Raw genomic sequence first — 21,321 nt, forward strand, 5'->3', positions numbered from 1 at the left:
TTTGGCAGAATATTAAATTTTATTAGGTAGCCCATGTAGTGCAAAAGCTAGGCATTTGGAGTGTTTTCAGTATGCTTATTTGTGTTCCTCAATTTTTAAGTGCTGATGCCTATGTGCATTTGTAGGTCTGTTTTTGTTACCCCAAAGTCAATCTTGTTTACAGATGAAAACATACATACACTAATAGTTTACTGTGAGACCAAACCTGCCGTGTTTGTGTGTATGTGTTATTCTTCAAATGACTATGTTTGTATAACACAGTTAAATGTGACCTTGGTTTATTGCTGTCTGAGCTAAATTAAAATTCTCACTGATTTAGTGAGGCTCTTCTTTCCTTAAGATCAGTTTTCAGCAGTCGGCCTGATTAGAACTGACAGCAACTGGCATCAAACTAACATTATGTCACTTTTGTTTGTATTTCATGCCCACACATTCTTTATTTTAGTGTTGTTATATTAGTTTTGAAATCACATAGACATATGGTTATAATTACATCATTTGGAACTGTGCTTATTCCCAAGAGTACATTTTTTTTTACTTAGGAACTATTTTTCCTGCTTTCTGTCTCTTTTGTGGCATGACCAGCAGGCTTCTGTAGGAGGACTTGATCCTTGCACTATGTTAAATTGTTGTAGGCCAGGAACACAGAAGCCCATTGAAGCAGGTTGGTTATGGCTGTAAATGATTTCCAGTGGGTTGCATCATTCTATGCTGGTTGACTTCACTGGACTTAGAACGGCACTGTTAAGATTTGATAAAGTGCATGCAGGTTGATTAATAACAGCTTGGTGACTTAACTGTAGGGAGCATTCATTCATATATGTCTCTTCGCTTTGTAAACAGCAGCCATTTTATGAGTAGTTTTATGTGTTTATGTAGGGTGGTTGTAAATAGGGTTGAACATCCGGCCCTTAGTCTTGTTCAGCAGGAAGCAATGGCTCTTGAGGCTGTTTGTTAAAGGAAACCTGTAATAAATTTTAGTGCTCCTTAAAACAGCTGAGGAAAAATGTGCTTAATTAGAATAAGTAAGCTGAGGAAATTTCAAAACTATATTCTTTAGAATCTCAGTATTTTTAGTATTGAACAGCTGTGCAAACTTTAGAAGCTGCCATGTTGAATTATTGTTGTGGAAAGAAGTGCAGTATATAGACAGGTAGAAGATTAGAAAATACACAAATAGGGGACTTAGAAGGACTCATGGGGAAAACCTCACCTTCCCCAACCTGCCTCCATTTTCCCTCCTTCCTTCCCCACCCGAGCTTCATTCCTTCCCTACCCACATCTTCATTCTTTTACTGGTTCATTCCCTTCCTCTTATCTATCTGTCTCATCCCTTCTGTCACCCTTCCTTCCTTAATCTGTGGATTTAAAATCCATGTGTTGGCCTTGTCCAGACCTGCGAGGAAGTACAGGGGGCATCTCATTTCCCCCTTTCTGACTACTTCCTCTTTTCCTTCCTTGAAAGCCCCCATAGCTTTTTCCATTCTCCCACTTCCTTCTCTTCCCATCCAACAGTCAATTTGCCTTTATTTGCTTTCTATTTTCAGCTTTCTCTCCTCCCCTTTCCCTGGCAATCTCTACCCAGGAAAACCAAGGATAAGAAATAGGCTTTCCATAGGCCTGTCATCAGATTAATTGTTCCAAACAACATGCTGCTACTACTGCACCTTCAAGGGAAGAGAAGAATGATAACACATAAAGAATGAATGGATTTTCTATGCAATGAATAGATATTATAATGATCTATTGTTGAAACATAATATGTATTTTTCATATTTTAGTTAATATTTTGCAATTCAGACAGGGTAGGGTTGAATCCAAGCAACTGTGAAAAGAGTTCTATCTGCACATTACTGCACACTGTAGTTCCTTCTTACTGTGGCCCATTCCGCACTAGGACCAATGTTGCCAATTGGTTCCTGCAAGCGGAAACTCTATTTTAAAAAGTGCTATTCGGCGTTATGCATACCTGCCTTTGTAGTGGAATCCAGTAGTGTTTCAATAGTTTCCCACAGGTTTCCGGTCTTGCCAAAAATCGCTATACAGGAAGTGATTTTTTCTGTGCTTTGTTATTCCGAGGACCCTCGGAATAACGCCGCATGCAAAATGGACAATTGTAGCAGCTGGAGAGGTTATCCACACAGTGGAGAGGGACTGTTATATGAATGTTTGCATAAAAGCCTCTACGTACTCTTTCAATAGTTTCATTTCCCCCTGGATATTGTAGGGATATAACGTTGCATTCCAATGCAGAGATGCTCTACTAATAAGCTCATTGACTGGCGCAACTGCAATCTGGATAGCCCATGCTTCCCCAATCTTGTTATTTTTTGGACGTTAAGCAGGATCTGCCCTTGGTTGGGAGTCCATCAAGGAAGTTTATGGTTGCTAAGCAGAGGAAGGCAATGACAAACCATTTCTAGATCATCGCTTGCCTAGAAAACTGTAAAGTTTTTACAGTGACTTGGCAGAAATTCTTTTAAAAGCCAGAGTAGCAAAGTGTTAGTTAAATTTGTATTTTTTCCATTTATCACTTAATAAAAAATAAAAATGGCTCATAGACTTGACAGACCTTGTTCCCCATGCACTTCTGCTATATGTGATATTCATATTAAACAGCATTTTCATATCTTATTTCATTTTCAGATACCCATTTTCCATTACATTTTATAGTATTTCCATTTCAACTATTATAATCTACATTTAAAAATAGCTAAAATATCAAAAATCTTAACATGTGCAGGGCCTGCAAAATGGAGCTCTTCGACCAATTCTTTGGTTGAGGTCAGCAGAACAACACCAACCTAAAAGCCCCCTCTCAATCACCAGCTATGCCCAACAGAGGCAATATAGGGCAGTGCCTGACTGGCCACTGAGCATTACAAACTGTTTAATTGTTGTTAGGTTCGGAATTGTTATAAGCTGAAATTTCTGATATTTTCCGTACTGTTATGTTCACAGTGCTACAAATTCAAACTGTTCTTGTGTTCTGTATTCTATGTACAATGAGCTGCAAACCATAACTCTGCAAGGTATAAACGTTTATTGTAAACTGCCCTGAGCCATAAGGAAGGGCAATATAGAAATGTAATAAATAAAAAATAAAAGATTAATGCAGGTTAAAATCTGAGCAGAACCTTTCACTCATGGAACCTTTCACTCTGCACTAATAGATTTGTGTTGTCATTATTAGTCTTTTGGAAGCTAATAGTTACAAGGCGCATAATTGAGTAGCAAGAGCAATGACCTGCCTATAGGCCCTCTGGCAGTAGGAAGTTATAAAATATATAAAATATATAAGAAAAGTATACAAAACATAATGTGGCCAAGAAGACTAAGCCCTTTAGGCTTGTATTTGTCATTCTCTAGCTCTGGGCTAATTTTTAATTGTACTTAATATCCCATGTTCAGAGCTGTGTAATTTTGAGGTAATCACCATGATTAGCCTATAGGTATTTTAGTGCAGAGAAATACAAGTGACAGCTGTGTTCCAGCTGTGTTCTATTAACACTAAGTCTTGCAGTGGAGCAGGATCAGGAGCTTTTGTTTTTATATTTTTCTCATCAATTTTGCATTCATTACAGTTGCCATCTCTTTGTAGGGCGGTGGAATATCTGCTGGACATCTTTAACAATAGAGATCTAAACTAAGAAAAAAATCAGATGTATTTTGACAGGCTAATAGATGTATTTTGACAGGCTAAACATACACAAACAAATGTGTATAATATTTCTGTATGTTCTACTTAGATAATTAGGACTGCTATACATAAGATGGAATCTATACAATTCCTTAAAATAGGATTTATACTATTGCTCATATATGTAAGTCAGAAATGTGCAGGTACAAGTTCTTGCTGCATAGGATTACCACACTGAAGTTTTGGGAGTACACTAAAGGGAGATTAATTATTTCTTAAAATAACCCATCCTAATTTGATTAGGTATTTACTTATTACTTATAGCTTGCCTGTTTGCTGAGACTCAAAGTAGATTACAGATTTTTTTCTAAATGCAGTCACATAGCATAAAACATCCAATGGACAATGCAGTTAGATTAGCATGCTAGAATTAGAAGACAATGCAAACAATAATTACCAGATCAGCTGAGTAAAGACAGGGGGGCACAATTCAGCTGAAATGAAGATGGAAGAAATTTTTTAGGGGGTGCAGTGAATCATAGAGTCATAGAATTGGAAGGGACTTCCAGGGTCATCTGGCCCAACCTATTGCAGAATGCAGGAAACTCACAATTACCAGCTTACCCTGAGTGAGCCCAATTCCATGCCCCCCCCAAAAAAAAAACACCCAGAATCCCTGGCCAGTCTAGCCTGGAAGAAATTCTCTGCCTGATCCCAAAGTGGCAATTGACATTTCTTTGGGCATGAGAGAAAGCACACAGTCCCTTCTGCCCACCCATTTACAATCTGCCTAAGTTCACAGAATCAACATTTCTGTGGCTATATAGCCTCTGCTGTAAAAATACCAAGGAAGGAGAACCCACTACCTCCCAAGGAAACCTGTCCCTCTGAGGAATTGTTCTGTCAGGAACTTCTTTCAGATATTTAGCCAAATGTTTTTGGAATTAATTAGATTCTTCACTATTAGTGCTGAGTCCAGTAACCCTTAGGCTCTTAATTCCCCAAGTCTCTGGTGGACTCCATCAAAAGTGAGAAGCACAGCTTCCTTCTAGACCTCACTACTTCCAACCAGACTCAGTTTCATTCTGTTCATTCTTTTAACCACAGCAGTAAAGCACTTGTTTAGGATCTCTATAGCATCAACAGATTGTGGACAAAGCAATACAGAGCTGTGTCATCAAAATATTATCAAAAGTACAAATTATTTCTCCTAAAGACTTTACATAGGGACTCAATAATATGTGTGGCAACAGTGAACCTTGTGGAACCTCACCAGAGAAATCCCTCACTGATGACAACTGATCTGATGACAACTGAAGCCAGCAATGCTGTTTTAGTCCCAGAGCCCAGATTGAAAGGGATATAGATCAAATGAGTTATCTGGGAAGACTTAGAGTTCTGCTATGCAATCATCTTGCTCAGGAAGAGCAAATCAGAGACTAGAAAATAACTGGCCACATTCTTCTTCTCTAGGGATGGTTTTAAAGTGGGGGATGGATAATTGTCCGATTTAGTGACCGATATGGTCTTTACATGATTTCAGTAACCAGGTTGGACAGATATCCAGAGTACAAATAGTAGTCTTCACAGATTCCAGGTTCCTGTCAGTATTCTTCAGGATGACAGAATCAAAGTGATCTATAAATAGTATATTTTTCTCAGGAAGCAACTTTGGAAATGTGTCACAACTAAACATCAGTTCCTGGAAATTTAAAAACTCAGATGTTGGCGTCAACAATGCAGTGGAGATCAACATTTTATGCATTGGTCAGTTACAAAGTGGCCTGGTTATATTTTGTGCCGGTTTTATTCATATTCCTTGCTGCTCAGTTGCTGTATGTATTTACATCATTGCTTGGTGTGCTTCTTGTTTTGTTACCTTTGCATCCCTATTTCTGTAAGCATGGCTTTATGCTTGAGTAATTTAATTGCCTGCTGAGATAGATTAATAAGATTTCTGTTTTCATCATCCAAATACTTTTTAAAAGGAGTTTGCCAGTTACATTGTTGTACATCAGATGCCTTGCCAGAACAAAATGATTAAGAATGTGTAAGAGAGCGAACCCCCCCACTTCTAAGCAAACATCATACCACTACAGTTTAGAAAGGAATAAAGTGTAATTTAATCTTCATTTCATTTGGGTGTTTAACTGGGATAACACAGATTCCTAGGTATCCTAATGCTGCAGGGCAGAGACATGTTAAATTCATGTTTATTAAAAACAATTTATATAAAGTGTAGGGGAAGTGCAACAAACTCAAGAATTCTTTGGTTCTTGACAGAGCTTGATCACTGCATGTTGTTTATTAGTATATTGTGAACATATTGTGAACACATTGATGTTTTCTTTAATTTTCCTGGAATATAAGTAATCCTAAACCTCTTAAATTCAAAAGAACATTGGTTTGACAAAGATACTTTATAGTCTTCTGACATCTGGACAGACATTCCCTTTCTGCCCTTTAAACTGTAGCCATTTTGATGGCTCTCTGGTGTTCCATTTTGGCAATATTTCCACACTAGTTGAAACGTATGATGCAATTTCCTTGGCAGACCATATATAAACATTTTGCCAGTAGTTTAGTTTGCAACCCACTTTTGTGAACAATTTTGCAGTGGCTGGCATAGGAAAGGTGAAGAAAGTGAACAGATTCTGTAACTCTTGTCCAGTTCCTGTGAACTGATTTGATTGATTTCAAACTATTATGAAACCAGTTTAACTTTCTATTAAAGCCACACATCTGCTCTGTTATTCACAGTTCCTTCCTTGGAATTTCTATTCATTATTTCTAGTTGGAGCTCAGAAGGTGGCTAGTTTATAATGCCAAATATGGCACTTACTCTACATGAAATCTGTGTTGTTCTTGGTACCAGACCATCACTATTTATGCAAAAACTGAGAAACTATTTTCTCAAATGAGGAGTCGAAGCATAAGCTCTTGAAACTAACAATAAATCTTTCAGTTAAATTAAAATTATGTTTATAAAGTTTAAAGTAGTTCTCAGATTTTCAACAATAAACCAGTGGTGGTCTAAGACATTTGAACCCTGATTTTCACATTTTTGGGTTGAAATAATTAATTCAAATTAATTTAGAAGTATAATATGAGACATTAGACTGTGCTATGATTCTGATAGTAGAATCTCATCTGACTATTAGACTTTAATAGTGACAATAAATAAGTTCCACATGTTATCATAACACATTAACTTGATAAATGGATACCAGAATATTTCAAGGTCTCCTTATCAAATATATTTCAAATTGTTAGGAAGATGACATTTGATTCTGGTTTGGATAAGCAATGTCCATCTCTGAGATCCAAGTATTGAAAGGTAAAGAAAATTCTAGGTAAGCATTTATATAAATAAATATGTACTGATCAGAGGATCAGTTTCATATCTATGGCTATATATTAGACTTTAGAAAAAATGATCAAGACTGAACTTAGAAGTTGCATAATTTCTGTTAATAACTGGGGAGGTGGATTGGATAAATTACTGCCCCAAATAATAGAAAAGGAACTAGTTGTGCTTGGCATGTTGGAGAATTTATATTTGGTTCAAAAAGCAACAATTCGTAATGTGAAAGTTTCACATATTGTTCAATTTCATACCAAGGCTATGTACAAATTTTCATTGGTCAGAGAAATTCATGGTAGCTTAAATTGAATAAGTTTGTCATTCAGAGAAATCTGCAAGGATATCGGTCTTTAGTAGTCCTCAATAGGCATTCATCCTATACTAGTCAGAGAAGAATGAATCATAAGTATGCTTTGGAATGTAACTGCAATTTTTAATATGCACTACAGGCAGTTATTTTGTGTCTGTTCTATTTTCCAAACACGCTTGAATGCTCTGGACACTTCCTTATATATCTGAGAATCCTAGGACAATTGAATTGGTAATGATTATACATTCTGTCTCAAATAGCAGTTCTTAGTATATATGGTGCCGATCAAAATATAGACCAGGGAATGCTGCAGGACTTATGAAGGCATGCCAGCACTACTGGAACTGAAAAGCAGTTGAATATCAAAGGCTGATGACTTTTTGCTGAGGAAAGCATTATCTATAGCCAAGTTTTGTGCAGATCACAATTTCAGATTAGCTCAGGTTTCTTTTGAGTCCCCAAGCTGGTAGATAGGAGAAGCTTAAAAAGAAAAACCTGTATAATTTTCTGACAGGGCATGCAGTCAAGTCTGTATGCATAGCTTGATTAAAACGTTATACTTATTTTATTTGTTTTGGGATTTATATTATGCCCTGTCTTTGAAAACTTACTGGACAGCAAGTTCTGTTGAACAAAGCAAGGGATTGGGTTGTAAACATTGCGCCTGAATAATATTTCTAGGTAATCCCAGTAATCAGAAACTTTGACCTATTATGCACGGCCACCAGTTTCTTGTGGTGGGGCACCATGCCCTGTCACTTCCCGTGTACAAATGGGGGAAGATTTTCCCCAATAGACACAGTCCACTCTAGATTTTGGCATTTACACATGTTACTGGGGCAGAAAGTTTCACTGCAGTGGAGGGGGCGAGTTTACTTTCATGAAGGTGGGATTGCCATGGAGCCAGACTGAGCCAGTCAGAGCCATAGAGCCAAACAGGGCATTTTCTGTCCCTGCCGGGACACCGTGGGGGAGGAGTTGGCTCTGAAAACTATCTGTGTTCCCTGAACATGCCCACTAGAGGCCCTAATCCAAGCCAGGACCGGGTCACCATTGACACCATGTAGAACTGGGAATTTGCCCTGGTACTGGCTGGCTGGTAAGGTAGGGCTTCTTCCCCATGCATAATTGGTTTTCCAAAATGACCCCTAAAAATCCTCAAAAGGGCCCGTTATACAAGGGGCCTTAATGCCCGCGCTGGCGGCGGCAGCGCTTCAGTTAAAATCACCGATAATGCTTGCTGCCTCTGTCAGCGTGGGCGCCTCCTGGCCCAGGGCTATGGAAGGCCTGCGTTAAGTGACCGTGGGATCTTCCGTAGCTTCCTGGGTAAGCCAGGGCTGCGGCGGACCAGCGCTGTGCATAATCGCCAGCGCCAGGCTTGTCGGCCCGCCCAGCCCCAATCCTACAGTGTCCCTGTAGGGACACCGCACACCCCTGCAGGCTCCGTGGAACCCCGGGGCTGGCAGGGGTGACCCCCTGCCCCCACCTGGGCTTGCGGAGGGGGCCTGGGTCCCCCCACTCACTCCCCAGGCCATCTAAACCTCCTCCCCCCCGCCGCGCTGGCTTACCTTCTGGCTCCAGTGTCCAGCGCGCGTGCTACGCCGGGGCAGCCCAGCATACCTCGCCCCTGTGCATACACGGGAAACGGTGGGGCATCGTGCCCTGCCGCAACAGCACGGAAGCAGCGCACAGTAGCTGCCGCCATGCATAAGAGGCCAAAGAGATTCTGTTCTCATTCTGCAGTCATATACATTGTTGTGTGAATGTGGTATCTGAATTCAACTTCTTTGTTACTAGCAATGTATTTAGATTAGAAGACTTTCCTCAAGGAGTAAAATGTAAGAATTTCACCTAACTGAAAATGGAATTTGCATTTTCAAACTGTGATAGTATCCCAACAGGATTCATAACATGATTCTGCTGAATGTGTTGCTCTAATCTTAAATACACATACTATTTTTTTCTATTTCTTTTTAATATGTATTTTGGCTTTAATTAGCTGCATTCCAGTTTTGTACTGGTCCATTGAAACAAACATATTCTTTGTGCCAAAATGGCTGGTTTTACTATTAAGTCTCATAACGAGCAACATTTTTCTTAAACAAATATAAAAAGCTAAGAAAATATTTTGCCTCTACTAGAACTGAGGTGTAAGAATGTGGCAATATTATAAATATTGCTATAGGGAGGAGGGAAACAGAATAATCAGGTGCTGATTATGTGCCATTTTGCTGCCTTTTGCCTTGAAACTGATGACATGGTTATCCCCCCCCCCCTCCAAGAAAATAGATCTGCTGATCGAGTCGTGTTTCAGATCTGATGAAGTGGTAGTTCTGTTCTACAGGGAGCTCTTTTGCAGCTGCTAGTAATGCACTCAGTCTGCAAGTTGTTTGTTCAGCTGGACATGACAATTTAAGTCTGAAAAGCTTAGAAACTCAACTCCTCCTTGGTCTGTTTAACTCTTCTGTTTTTAAACTGCTAGGTTCAGTTTCAAGATTCTTTTTTCTTTCTAATTTGTATGGCGGTTGCTTATGACATGTCCAGATATCATAGAGGTTATAGCTGCTACCTAATGTAGCATTTGTTGGTTCAGAAAATAATAGCAGAAATAAAGAGGAAGTTCTCTTTACAAATAAATCTAACGTAGCTTTTGTTACAGCAGTTGTACATAGCAGGGTTTATATGATGGCTGTGAACTAAGGAAGAGACAACTGTATTGTCTTCAAAGTATTTGATTTATGAACTAGCTGATTAGGAACTTGGAAAAGCTTTTAAGCATTCCTGAAAGCACCGGTGTTCTCTGTAAAGTAATATCTGTTTCAAACCTTAACCCTCTCTTACAACTAATACTCCCTGTTCCCTGCTGAAGCAAGGCATGTTTTAACAAGTAGAATGAATGTTTACTCTTCCCTTGTAATTCCTACCTTTTTTTTCTTACCTGTGATGTCAGATTTCATATTGTAGACTCTTCTGGGGAGGGTGTTGTCATTGTGTACTCTCTACAGCACCATGTCCATTGAAGGTATTATGTAAACAATAAATAGGTGGTTTGTGGGGAGGTTGCTGCTTAGGGGCAAAGCTTATGCTTGGCATGCAGAAGGTCATCTTCCTTTAAAAATTTATCTGTAAAACATCAAATATGATTTCCTCTTCATAGTATTTGAAGAAGTGAGCTATGATTTACAAAGTTCATTCTGGACTATATCTACTAGTTTTTAAGGGGCTGCTGGATGTCTGTTTTATTTTGCTATAACAAACTATTTGACAGGATGAGATGAGATATCTTTATCTGAGACCTTGGAAAGCTGCTGCTAGGACACAGTATAGACTAGGAATGCGCGGTTTGGCTTGAATAAGCTGAAAAGTACATACATCAGTGTTGATTTGGCTACTTTTCCAACTCATCTGAGCCAAACTGCCCGTTCTCTTCATTCAAATAGTCTGAATCAGGGTGGCTGAATCGCGATGTAGGATTTGACCATGATTTGAGCCATTTAAATACATCCCCCCATTTTCTCAGGCAGTATCTGAGAAGGGGGGGGGGGGAGAGCATACAGCTTGGAAGGGATTTAAAGAGAGTGGGCAGAGCTTGTGTTATTATCAGCTGTACTGTGCACTGGCCTCTCCCTTTAAATAATCATCCCACTTTCGCAGATGCACTGAACAAATGATGATGACAGGTGCCTTCTCACTCCCAATTTTTGGGGAGGAATTTAAAGGGAGTGGGGAGGAGGGATGCCTATCATCATCAGCTGTTTGGCAGGTGCTCTTTCCCCCTCCTCAGATAGTGGAAATGCTGCTGCCTGGGAAAGGGGGGGGGACAGAAACATGCACAGAAAAGGCCCCAAAACATTTGGATTTGGCCGAATTGATTCAGCTGAATCGGAAAATGTGAAGGAGTATTTGTGAGTTTCAGATTTGGCTGAATCGTTTCCGTCCAAATAAAAAACAGTACAATTTTTTGTGTGTGCAGATTGGACATTGAAAGGCAAATAATTCCATACAAGGCAGCTTCATGTATTCAGCAATAATTAATTTGAAGATTAATAATAATAGTAAAAGAAAGTGGTAACCTGCAAGGACTTAAGGGAAGCATCTCGTTTTTCCTTCCCCTATTTCCGTTTTTCTTTTAATCCTCATAACAGCCCTGTGAAGTAGGTTCAACTGAGAGTATGCGAGTCACCTAGTGATCTTCTGTGGCACACTGGTAATTTAAAAGTGTGTCTCAAAGCCCCCAACTGCACTGGAAAGGGCCCTGCCTCCACTCCCTGCCTTCTACTGACAAAAACTGAGCCTAGAATAATGTGGTTGCCTGCGACAGCCATTGACGGCTTCTGTTCATTGAAGTTACAGTCTCTCCTTTTATCATTTTTGCTTTCTTTTAATAAAAGTCCTCCCCAAGGCATTTTTTAGATTCCAGATTTTCAGTAAGCCTGAGGCATTTTTCAGGTTTGTGGAAAGATCTATATTGCCTAGTCATAGCTCCTGTGGCCAGATTTAAGTATCCTTATATTCAGCCAACTTGCTTATTCATGTATGGATTGTTGCATATTATTTATATAACTAGCTTCAAAGCCCGTTCCTAAAAACGGGCCTTGAAAGGGTTAGCAGGGCTAGCCTAGCAGGCCAAGAGGCCCTTGTTAGCAGGGCCAGTCTAGCTGGCCAGGAGGCCCTCGTTAGCAGGCCCTGGCCTTCTAAGAAGCAGTCAGGGCTGATCTCCTCTAGGACTGACCAGTTTGTTCACCTTGCAGTCCAAGGGACTCGCAGGAGTCTTCTCCAGCACCAGAGTTCAAAAGCCTCAATTCTTTGACGCTCGGCCTTCCTTATGGTCCAACTTTCACAGCCATACATTGCAACTGGGAATACCATAGCCTTGACTAAACACACTTTTGTTGGCAGGGTGGTGTTTCTGCTTTTTAGGATGCTGTCTAGATTTGCCATAGCTTTCCTCCCCAGGAGCAAGCGTCTTTTAATTTCTTTGCTGCAGTTCCCATCTGCAGTGATCTTGGAGCCCAGGAAAATTAAATCTGTCACTACCTCCATTTCGTCCCCATCTATTTGCCAGGAATTGAGAGGGCCGAATGCCATGATCTTCGTTTTCTTGAAGTTGAGTTTCAAACCAACTTTTGCACTCTCTCCCTTCACCCGCATCAACAGGCTCTTTAGTTCCTCTTCACTTTCTGCCATTAGAGTGGTATCATCTGCATATCTGAGGTTGTTGCTATTTCTCCCTGCAATCTTGATCCCAATTTGTGACTCATCAAACTGCTTGCAAACTTTTTGTGCTTTGCAAAGTCAAAATAGATACTTAGCAGTTCTTTGCTTTGAAAATTAACATTAAACTAATATTATTAAGGAATAGCTGTGCTTTCTAAATTAAGAAGAAGAAGAAGAGTTGGTTCTTATATGCCGCTTTTCCCTACCCGAAGGAGGCTCAAAGCGGCTTACAGTCGCCTTCCCATTCCTCTCCCCACAACAGACACCCTGTGAGGTAGGTGAGGCTGAGAGAGCCCTGATATCACTGCCCGGTCAGAACAGTTTTATCAGTGCCGTAGGGAGCCCAAGATCACCCAGCTGGTTGTATGTGGGGGAGCGCAGAATCGAACCTGGCATGCCAGATTAGAAGTCTGCACTCCTAAACCACTACACCAAACTGGCTTCTGTCTGCTATCTTAACGATCTTACATAATCAGTGTGGCAGTTTATGTTAGAAACTAGTACTAATGATTGAGGCAATCTGGTTACCCTACAGTAAAATCAAGATTTGCCTTAACTCTTAAAGCATTCTGTCTTTTGATAGATAGGTATAACTTCAAAACTTTCAAAGTTTGTGTATTGAGAATTGAAGAAAGAAAAGAATAAAAGAGAAACTCCCCCCATTTCCTGCCAAAAGAATTCTGATTCATTAGGAACCAAATCAGAAATCCCACTTAATCTGTATGCTTCAGTTTTTCCTCTGCTCAGCTGTCCTGCAGGTGTAGCTAAGCTTGGCTGGTTTTTCAGTGTGGTGAGAAAACAGTCTTTACTGAAATTCACTGGCACGCATTCCTCCTGGAATGTGGCTGATGTCATGGAATAGCAGGACCTCCGCGGTAACCCCTAGCAACCAAAGTTACAGTAAATCTTACCTCCACCAAGACATTAGATTCTAAAGATATTTAATAAGATGGTGCCTGCCTGCCAAGAATCATAAGCACACAGTTTTATTTAAGTCTTTCTAAACACACTAGCACATGACTGGGAACTAGCTGTGATACTCATATTCACAGTGAAATCATGGCCAAGTAGAATTCTGTCAAATTATATATGTGTATATATGTATATATATATGTATGTATATATATGTATGTATGTATATATATGTGTATATATATATATATATATATATATATATATATATATATATATATATATATATATATATATATATATATATATATATATATATAAACACACACACACACACACACACACACACACTAGGGGCAAAGCCCGTTGTATCCAAGAATACAACGGGCGCTAGAGCTTGGCAGTGGGAAGAGGAAGGGGAGGAGTTGTCCAGTCTGTAAGGGCATGGGGTTGAATGTGTGTGTTGTGTGGGAGGTTGTGGTGGTGTGGTGGCAAATGAGGGTATGGGCGTGGAGAGATGGGTGTCAAGAACCTGTGGTATGGAATGTTCGTTGAGTGTGGGAGAAAACTGACCATTGGGAATTGTGGCATAGTGGTTACAGATGAGCTTTCCAGAGCCATATCTTCAGATATGTGAAGGGAAAATCAGACTGGAGACTTTTCTTAGGGGAAGATTACATGGCAACCAATTCCCCCCAGTTCTGCGTCATTTCCCTTCTTGTGTGAATTAGGCCACAGACACCGAAATGCCTCTCTGTCCTAATACACATGGGGTAGTCACAGTACACAGGTATCCACCCTGTTCCTTCTTCTCAATTTTTTCACTGTTGATAAAATGTGATGTGCCCACATGCTTCTTTCATGGTTGCTCCTTAGAAGAATGGATTTTTGTACTCTATTGCTTACTACCAAAAGGAGCCTCAAAGCGGTTCACAAATACCTTTTCCATTCGTCTCTCCACAAGTCAACCTTTGAGGTATGTGGGGTTGTGAGAGGTCTGTGAGAACTGGGAATGGGCCACAGTGATCTAACAGGCCTCAGGTGTCTCAAAGCATTTTCCAATCATCTTCCCTCCCTCTCTCTCTCACTATTTACAGTTTCAGGCTGTAAGTATTTATTTAGATCTTCCTGCACTTTCCAGACTCACAGGACTGATGCTGGTCTGCCTGTCTGCACCCCAGAATACAAACAGTTGCTGATAAGGGCTGGCCATAACCCATAGGCCAGGAGGGACACACCTGCACCACTCCCTCCCAACTGCAGGCAAAAATGGCTCCTTTGAAGACTGGACTCTGAGGCATTGTACGATTTTGAAGTCCCACCTCCAAACCTCCAGGAATATTTCCAACCCAGGAGTAGCTAACCTCCAGGTGGGGCCTGGAGAGCTCCTGGAATTACAGCTCACCTGCAGAATATAAAGATAAGTTCCCCAGGCAGAAAGGGCTACTTTGGAGAGGGTTGTGGTAGAGAAGAAACATTTAAGGCTTCCCACACTGGTTGTTGTTGAATTGAAAGACGTGAGGCCTACTGCACAGGGTTGTTGTGCAGATGAAACAGGAGACAAAAAACCCAGTTTCATCTACAGAATAATGCTGTGCAGTGGCCTCAAATCTGCAGAGAGTTGCAAAGAAGAAAGACACATGGCTTGGCTGTGTCTAACCCCCGGCCATAGCAGTGTTTTAAGTGAGAAGGGGCTGTTCTGTGGCCCCCCTGTCAGCCAAATGTTTGGCAGAAGGGGAAAGTTCCCCCCCCTCAAAAGGAAGGCCCTCAGTCTCCCCTGCGTTGCTCTTGGAAACGCCTCCCTCCCCTCAGTCAGGGCCTGTCAGAGGTTCCTTCGCAGCAGGCCTGAAGGGGGGGGAGGGGGAGCACTCTGCAGCCTCCTGCCAGCTCTGTCAGGGTTCTGAGGTAATTTACAGTTGGACATGACAGTTGGGACAGCCTTGGGGCGAAAAGGGCTGGCACAGCCTCTGTTCTCATCCCCCCAGTTGGCAGCCCTACTGACCTCCTCTCCCTTTGGTGGTCAGGAGCAGACTGGCAGCCATTTCTTTAGATTGCCCCTGGCTAGATGGAATTTTGGTCTGTCCTGGTGAGGGGCCAATCGGAAGGCACTTTGCGCCTTCCGATTGGCCCCTCCGCTTGTCAGTCCAGGGCCATGGGACCAATTGTTGCCCTTCCTCATCACGGACTGAGCCCACCCCAACACCCCTTACTGTTTTATTAAGAGGGAAAAGGCCACACTGGAGTACTCTTCTTTGTATACCCCATTCCTATGTTAATGAACAGATGTTGTTGATATTCCAGTGGGGTAGTCTTACTAACTGTTAAAGTAAAGTGTTTTTTTTTTTTTTTTTTTGAGAAATGGCTTGTGGTAGTCCAGAATAACTGATCTATTTTGGTGAACCTTTCATGAATACTGTTAAGTTACTCCATAATTTTGTGGAAGTTTCACTAATAAACCTTTTGTGAATGCAGCAATTTCTGCCTCAAATGTTTTGATTTCCCAGTCAGAATGAATGTACAGTAATTGAACTGGAGGCCTGTTGGCCGTCTTTGGAGGCAACGTTTGATGGCTTCAGGTGGCTCTCTTTAACCGAAGTGGACAGGCTGCTGGGGAAGGTGAGGGCTACCACTTGTCCCCTTGATCCCTGCCCGTCTTGGCTCCTCAAAGAGTGGGGCCAGTGGATAGGAGAGCAGCTCATGGATATCGTCAACTGCTCCCTACAATCTGGGGAGTTCCCAGTGGTGCTTAAGGGGGGAGGTTGTCCTCTGCTTAAGAAACCATTGCTGGACCCACGGGATCCGGCCAGCTACCGACCAGTCTCACATTTAGCGTTTCTGGGGAAGGTAGTTGAAAGGGCCGTGGCGGACCAGCTCTTGGCATTCCTGGAGGAAACTTCGGCACTCGACCCATATCAATATGGCTTCCGTCCTGGCCACGGGGTGGCGACGGTGTTGGTTGCTCTGACGGATGACCTCCACCGCCAGTTGGATAGGGGCGATACAGCCCTGCTGGTTCTATTAGATCTGTCGGCTGTGTTTGACGTGTTCGACCATGAATTGCTGGCGTGCCGCCTTACCGGGATGGGGATACAGGGCACAGCCTTGAGCTCATGGGTGGCTACCCGGACTCTTCCCCGGAACCATTCGCCAGATGTTTGGAAGCCGTGGCTGGGTGGCTCGAGCAGAGTCGCCTGATACTCAACCCCTCCAAAATGACCTTTGACACCTCGTTGATGCTAGAGTCTTAGGTCAAAGAAGTAGCCAGCCAGGCTTTTTTCCATCTTCGCCAGAGTAGGCCACTAGCACCCTATCTGTCCCCTGAACACTTGGCCACAGTGATCCATGCGATGGTCACCTCCAGAATAGATTTCTGTAAGTCGCTCTACACGGGCCTGCCCTTGGGCCTGATCCGGAAATTACAGCTGGTGCAGAATGCACCTGCTAGGGACCTGCTAGGGTCCTCAGAGGAACATCTTGGAGGGCCCACATCTAGTCTGTGCTGAGGCAGCTGCATTGGCTTCTGGTTGCTGCCTGGATCCGGTTCAAGGTTCTTACCTTTAAGGCCCTCCAGGCTCTGGGCCCCACATGCCTTAGGGACCGCCTTCTGCCCTATATCACCCGTAGAGCCTTATGCTCTGTGAGAGCAAATTTATTGGCCATGCCCGGCCCCAGGGAAGTGGACTTGGCCTCAACCAGGGCCAGGGCCTTCTCAGTCCTGGTGGAATGAACTCCCAGAAGAGCTGTGGGCCCTACGGGAATTTTTGGGCTTCTGCAGGGCATGCAAGACGGAGCTCTTCCACCAGGTGTATGTTTGAGGCCGGCGCACTAGGAAGATCTGGAACCCCCCCCTCCTGGATCACTCTGTTGGTGACTGAGATCTGTTCTCCCATGTCCACTCCTGGAGTTGGTATATATGTCGCTGCATTGTATTCTATATCTTGGATACTGGATAGGATATTATGGATTTTATATTTTAGGGGTAAATTTTATCTGGGGATATTATCCATTGTAATCCGCCACGAGCCTCGTTGGGGGTGGTGGGCTAAAAAGCAAATAAACTAAACTAGTTATGCTTTGGGTTATGATGGCATTCTGCAACATTTTGGCACACTTGCAATTTTCTAGAGATATTTTTAGGTGATTTAAGAGGAATATAAACCTGTGTTTGTTTCTTCGGCCTGTAATGAACTGCATTGCTATTGGTTTATATCTCTAATGCTAATGTCTCACTTCCTTTAATCCTCAGGGTATCTCATATATGAAAATGTTTGAGAGTGTTTGAGAAATATGAAATGCTCAATCTTTGGACTTGAGCCAGGGAAAGGATTGTGTTTGCAGATGATTTTTTGTAGACACTTAATGAGAAAAGAGAATTCATAAACATTACTTTGTAATGTATTTATTTTAAGTATAAGAAAAATGATGGCATAAATTAAATGGTAGAGTTATTCCTTCAGAATCAGCTAAACACAGATAATTTTCATGTTAAATGGAAAATAAATAGCATTATTTTTGTTTAATATTGAAAAATGGGAAATATTTAGATGCATTTTTTTTATATTTCCAAGTTCCAGCACAAAAGGGACCTCAATGCAGCACAATCTAGCAAAAGTTAAAATAATTTTCTTCTTTAAATGTGTGTACATGCAAAAGCTTACACATTGAATAAAACTTTGTCTAAAAGGTGCCGCTGGATTCACACTTTGTTCTGCTACTTCTTACCTCAATTGCTCTGGCAATGGTGATCTCTGTTTCCATTATGATCTCAATTCCACTCCAGCCTGTGTGATTCTGTGCAGGATGCTTACCACCCTCATTTCTATACTGTGAATGGAGGCTGTTATTGGCATAGATTACCGTCTGCATTAGCGGGGATTTTAAGAGATCCAGAGTTATGGAAAAGGTCAGTGACCTTCCTGATTCTGTCCGCAAATTCTAGCCAAATTACAGTTGTGGGTTCTAGGGCAGTGGTCCCCAACCCCCCCTACGGGTACCGGGACCGGTCCATGGATCAGTCTCTACCGGGCCGCAGCTCCTCCTCCCTGGATGCTGCCTTGGGTGCTGCCCTGCCACTCTGCCGCTGGCTCACCTTTGGTCCTCTCTAGCGGCCGCCATGGCTGGGGCTCCCCCTCGGTGTGGCACTGCACAGCTGCTGCTGGCAGCACCCCCCAGCTGGCGGTGGGAAGTCAGGGGCGCCGGCAGGAAAGCAAGCGGAGCAGGGGCTCAGGCGACAGCAACATCCCTCAGCAAAAGACTACCCCCCCCCCCGGGCCTCAGTAAAATTGTCAAGCGTTGACCGGTCCCTGGTGATAAAAAGGTTGGGGACCACTGTTCTAGGGGATCCAGAGTTCCTTTTGTTTAGGAGGTGATGCCGGCATATATCATCCGCATAAAGTTGTCCTCATCTAAATCATCTGTGCTCTTGTTGGAGTAGACCTTTTCTGCATGGTAGTGAGTTTCTTCCAAGCAATGTATGATTTGGAGTTCTCACCTGGAGCGTGGTGCTCCATTACGTATAACATGTCTGTGACTTTGAGCTGCACACTTTCCTTTATCCACTAATTGCAACCTAGTGATGTGAGATCATGGGTGGCAATCCCTGACTCTATCATGAGGCTGCCTACGCCAGAGACCCAGAGCTTACCTGACTGCCTCAGGTCCTCTCCACTTGCAGTGGGGTGCAAATGGGAAATGGCAGTCAGCCTCATAATACCGGTGTCCCAGTTGAAGGGCCCAAGCTGGTCTGTGATTGCTTTTGATTCTGTGGCCTTGCAGGGAACTTTCTTCTGGATTTTTTAGCACATGGTTTTGCTGTTGGTAGCAGAGCTGTTTCTTGGTAGTTTTAGTGTTGACTGGGTGAACGCGGACTGAATTTGCACGATCATGGTTTATGGAAGTTTTAGGTACTGCTTCCTCTGGTAGGGGGATCATAAAGTGCTGGTACTGGGAGATTGGGAAGAGCATTGGGATGGACAGTGACTATTAATGCTGTTTGAAGTTCTAGCTTCTGTTTTAAAGCGGCAATTTCCTTTTGGCACACCTCATGGCTAACGTTGGTGCACTATAGTTTTTGTTCTTTCAGTTCTACTACTTTCTGCTCTGCACTCTGCCTTTAGCGTGGTTCTCTGTGCTCAGTGAACAACTAAGTCTGCAGCACCACTATACTAGCTGTGATTAATGTTCTCAGATCTGATAAGCTCTTGCCAATCAAGGCTAATTTTGTTTTTAGTAAATGGTGGCCAAAGGTCTTCTCTGCCCATTTGGTAAGATTATGAATGTTTGTACTTTATCTGTTAATAAAACTCAATGCTCCTTTTAGTTTTCCTTTCCCAGAGTTGGATAAGACATTTCAGCCTCTCAATGTATTTGTCTAAAGTAAATGAGACAGAGTCAACAAATCTGGTAGATTAACTTTGTAAACAAAGAATGGGGGAGTGTTACCTGCCAAGATTAGGTCACCATAAAAATGGCAAGAATTGCTCAGTGTTTACAATATCCTTTGCAGAATGACCTCTTTATTTCCAAAGTGTACTCAGTACATTTTATGCATCCTCTCAGCTCTCCAGTGGCAACAGTTCCTTTCTATTGTGTTGCCAGCAAGTAAAAAGAATAAATGCCACAAGAATGCTTTTGCTGGGTTTATTTTTCTTTGAGTTTGCCCAGGCTACGTCTGAACCTCCGCCTCCTCTAGCACAGCAGGAAGTTGGAGGAGGTGTTAGGAACTATTTAATACCTTATAAACAGGGATGATGTAATGCTGGGTGACCCATTGGCCAGTACTGGGTTGAAAATGTACAGTCCCGAGGATAGAGTGCCAGCGTGGATCTTTCAGGGCAGTTGCTCAACAATCCATGGAAATTAATCAGTACAACCGCCCAGAGCTGTAAAGAATGGGTGGTATAAAAATCCAAATAAATAAATAAATAAAATAAGTCCACTCTGAAGAGGTAGGAGCTACTGAGTTAGTATCTACGATTAATCAGCATCTTTCCCTACCCTACACAGCACACACAATGATTGTAACCTTTGTTCTCTTGCCAACATGCCCAGCTCTGGGGAGAACTGTTATTACTCTGAACGTGCAGTTTCTTAAATCTCATTCAGACTAATTTAGCTATGTTGCTACTTTGCCTTTGACTGCAAAATGCAAAATATCACCTCCAACTACGACTATTGTTGTCCTTAGTTCTAATTCAGACTTTTTCAACCATGGTTTCATGAAACTCTAGGATTTCTTGATGGCCCTGGTAGAGTGGGAGTTAATTAAATTTTAATATATATTTTAAATTTGTATGGTCATGTTAACCCACTCTCCCCTCTCAAAATGGCCAGTGATGGTCCTGGAGTGGGTGGAAAGGGAAGGGGCCCCAGGTAGGCATGCGTGCAGCCATGCTTCCGAACCACTACTTCTGGGGGTTCTTGAAGCCTGAAGAATGTTTCAGGGGTTTCTCAATGGTAAAAAAGTTGAGAAAGGCTGGTCTAACTTAAGATTCTTGATTCAGCCTTTTTGGAAGAAGTCTGTTGCACAATGCCTGTTTTGCTGGCTTGAGTGAGATTTAACAATGTGCACAATATTGTACACTTAGGATGCTTCCATTTGGATGTTTTTACCAGTGATTCATGCCTGGTTCTTGCTATCCACAGAGGCTCCCTGGGGCTAATTCTAATGGGTAGGTATTTGAATAAGTAGGATGTCAACTTTGGCGCAAGCAAGAATGGTACTGCTAACTTGTTCTAATTTCACAAAGTATTATGTTCTTGTTTAACTTGCCTATCATTGGGGAACAGCAGAAATTCGGAAAATAATTTCTGTGGCTTGTGCTTTTTCCCCAATTCAGATTTGAATATAAATTATCCTTAAGTATAGAGTTCCTTTTT

General features: G+C 42.1%; 1 protein-coding gene and 1 long non-coding RNA gene across 35 annotated transcripts in view; one reads left to right on the plus strand and one right to left on the minus strand.

Moving 5' to 3' along the window:
- Window positions 1-21,321, plus strand: part of RAD51B (RAD51 paralog B) — a 502,805-nt gene that overhangs the window by 32,213 nt on the left and 449,271 nt on the right. The window lies entirely within an intron of this gene.
- Window positions 429-10,953, minus strand: LOC143830275 (uncharacterized). The gene is made up of 3 exons (XR_013228404.1): window positions 10,253-10,953; window positions 4,098-4,134; window positions 429-947 (listed from the first exon to the last, which is right to left on the minus strand). It is a non-coding gene; the product is annotated as an uncharacterized LOC143830275 (long non-coding RNA).

Source organism: Paroedura picta, chromosome 2, assembly GCF_049243985.1.
Source record: "Paroedura picta isolate Pp20150507F chromosome 2, Ppicta_v3.0, whole genome shotgun sequence".
Classification (NCBI taxonomy): Eukaryota; Metazoa; Chordata; class Lepidosauria; order Squamata; family Gekkonidae; genus Paroedura; species Paroedura picta.